General features: G+C 25.7%; 1 protein-coding gene across 3 annotated transcripts in view; it reads left to right on the top strand.

Moving 5' to 3' along the window:
* The first annotated feature begins 1297 nt into the window (after positions 1 to 1297).
* The window catches only part of LOC125868181 (nudix hydrolase 1), a 54261-nt gene continuing 52829 nt past the window's right edge, over positions 1298 to 2729 (top strand). The window contains exon 1 of one of the 3 annotated variants that reach the window (XR_007446711.1): positions 1298 to 1333. The gene's annotated coding sequence lies outside the window, so the exon portion shown is untranslated. Of the gene's footprint in view, positions 1334 to 1453; positions 1477 to 2729 lie in introns of those variants that run through there. The other 2 variants (XR_007446710.1, XR_007446712.1) reach the window with 2 other exon arrangements.

The raw sequence follows: 2729 nt of genomic DNA, 5'->3' as shown, positions 1-2729 counted from the left end.
ATTTTTACGTAAAATCTGTTATTTTATCCATCTCAATTTATAAAAGTTTTTTAAAACAAAAAGTATATATATATATCATGTCTAAAAATTATTTACGCTAACAATATTTACACCCTTTTTTCTTTACATGTTTGCAGATAATGGATCTTGAGAAGAGTTTGAGCAACAAAAAAAAAATTATTAAGCAACAATTTTATATTGTATTTATGTTTAATTATATATGTTGTTGCCTGTTGGACAATTATATGTTTGGATACTCTAAAATTGCTTACTCCATGATAGATCTTCAATGGAGTTAAGCTAGTAATAAATAATACTCATGTTAATTGCGTTGAATTATGCTTGCACTTTGTAATTAATGAGGAAATAATACTTATATTAATTAAGGATAATTAACACTTTAGTCCTTCAAATAATTTGTAAATTTTGATTTAGGACCTTGTAATTTTTGGTGTAAGCCGGACAACACATTTTAGTTGATTGAAAGTTAAATGCGCTTAACAAATATTATAACACACGTTTTAGTTAATTTATTTTTTTTTATGTTCCAACCACAAATTATCGACTTTAACTAACAAATCTTGTCAGATCCCACAAGTAAGATCTGAGGTAAATAAAGTTTATTTCTAATAGTCACTCGCGGGAGGGGGGGGGNGGGGGGGGGTGAACGACTTATTTATCCTTCCCACAAGAATAAGCACACTAGCTAAACCAAATAATGTCCAATGGACAATTAGTTCCAAGTAAAATTATTTACAATAATTCAATTCTAATCACCAATATTTAATGTCTTTTGAGTTTAAGACATGTGCTGTAAAAATCAGTTATTCTATTAAGTTGCTTATAATTAGATAATCACAAGAAGAATTTTAATAAGCATTAGTTAGTAATTTTAGTAAAAATGAACGGTTATAATGCATTGGTGGGATTACTCCACTCTTAATCAGAGTTACGGAGACATATAACTTTTATTTCTAAGCAGTTAAAAATCCATTACCAATCATATTAAACGATAGATTAGAAACATGTAATAAAAGAAAAATTGTAAGCTATGAATTATCTAATAACATACCAGCGATGAAAGTTCGTAACTAATTTCGTTACATTACGTTACCGATACTTTAGATCTATATATATTGACTTGTTCCTATCATAGTCATCAACAATTGAGAAGCCTTAACATATAAATTATAAATTTAATTTTTAGCAAAAGACTTCAAAGTCAAGCCACATAATTTGGGCAAAGAAAATAAGAATTTTCCAATAAATGGTTGTCCATGCATTTCCAAATTCCTTATCAATATTGTAATCTTTAAGAAAATTGTATAAATGGGTCAATAAATAAGCTTATTATTTGATTAAATAAACGCCTCAATCTTGTATATTTTAAAAGCCATGATTCACAAAACATTCTCTCTTTTATTCATAGCTTATTTTTCTTAGTTTTTTGTCTATCCTCTACAAGATTATCACAAGGTTTATTAATCCCTTCACTCTATATTATAATTGTTTTCCCCCCTAAATTATTACTATTCATTTTATTATTAATTGTTGCTCTAACTCCCTTTGTTTTAACCATGATTTTTTTTCAAATACTTTGAATTGTTAACTATAATGATTTATATTACATAATTCTTATATAACGTTTAGATATGCATGTAAATTTTATTTTCGTGGAGGAACACAAATTAAGGTAGAAGGTTAGTAGATAGTTGAGTGTAGTCTTGCTTATCCTTCCATACTAGTATTTGTATCATGACATCTGTAATTTTTCGTCCTCCAATTTCTATTACTATTTGTTTTTTTTTGTACTTCGATTATTGTATTATTTTGTTGTAGTTACAGTTCGGAATGATTAATTATCATATTTTTTTTATAGTATTTTGCCTTGAGTACTTCTTTACCTTTGTTATTTCTTTTTCCATATTGTTTTTCCTTGAGTCGAGGGTCTATCAGAAACGACATCTCTATCTCTATGGTAGGGGACTAGGGGTAAAGTCTGTATATATTTCATCCTCATCAAACCCTACTTTGTGAGATTACACAAAATTTACACTGAATATATATATATATATATATTTATTTATTTATTTATTTATTTATTTAGTTTGACCTACTAATACTTGTCACATAAATTAAAACGGGAAGATTATATATTTATAACATAAATTTTTTTTGTTACAGCACGTAGGGCTATTATGCCTAATGATTATTATAATGATATTAGCTCAACACCAAAACCACCAGGTAAACTTCTCCTATCTCAAATTTTTAGCTTATGTAAAATATAAGTTTTATTATTATTATCGTTGTGATTTCTGATTAAGCATATTTAATCTTCAATTCAAATGATATGTACAATTTTGATTCTTTTTAGTATGATATTTATAAATTTAATAAATTATTAAGTATTGAATTATTCAATTAGCTATATGTTATGATAAAATCTATTTTCTTGTTTCATAATTGAAAATAATTAACAATATATTTATTTTATACATGAGTCTTATTATCCTCCTTAACTATTTAAAATTGAAATTATTATTTTATAACCATAATATATCAATATAAATTTATGCACAACTTAATGTAGATATAATTCTATATGTACGGTCAACCAAACACAATATTGTCAGTCAAATGATGTATTATCTTATCACTATTTTTTTCATTAAAAAATATATTCTCATGGAAAAATGCTCAATGCTATTTTTATAGATATTTTAATT

The sequence above is a fragment of the Solanum stenotomum genome, chromosome 6 (genome assembly GCF_019186545.1).
Source record: "Solanum stenotomum isolate F172 chromosome 6, ASM1918654v1, whole genome shotgun sequence".
NCBI classification, from domain to species: Eukaryota; Viridiplantae; Streptophyta; class Magnoliopsida; order Solanales; family Solanaceae; genus Solanum; species Solanum stenotomum.
Note: the sequence above shows the minus strand (reverse complement) of the source record. Positions and strands in the feature narration are given on the sequence as shown.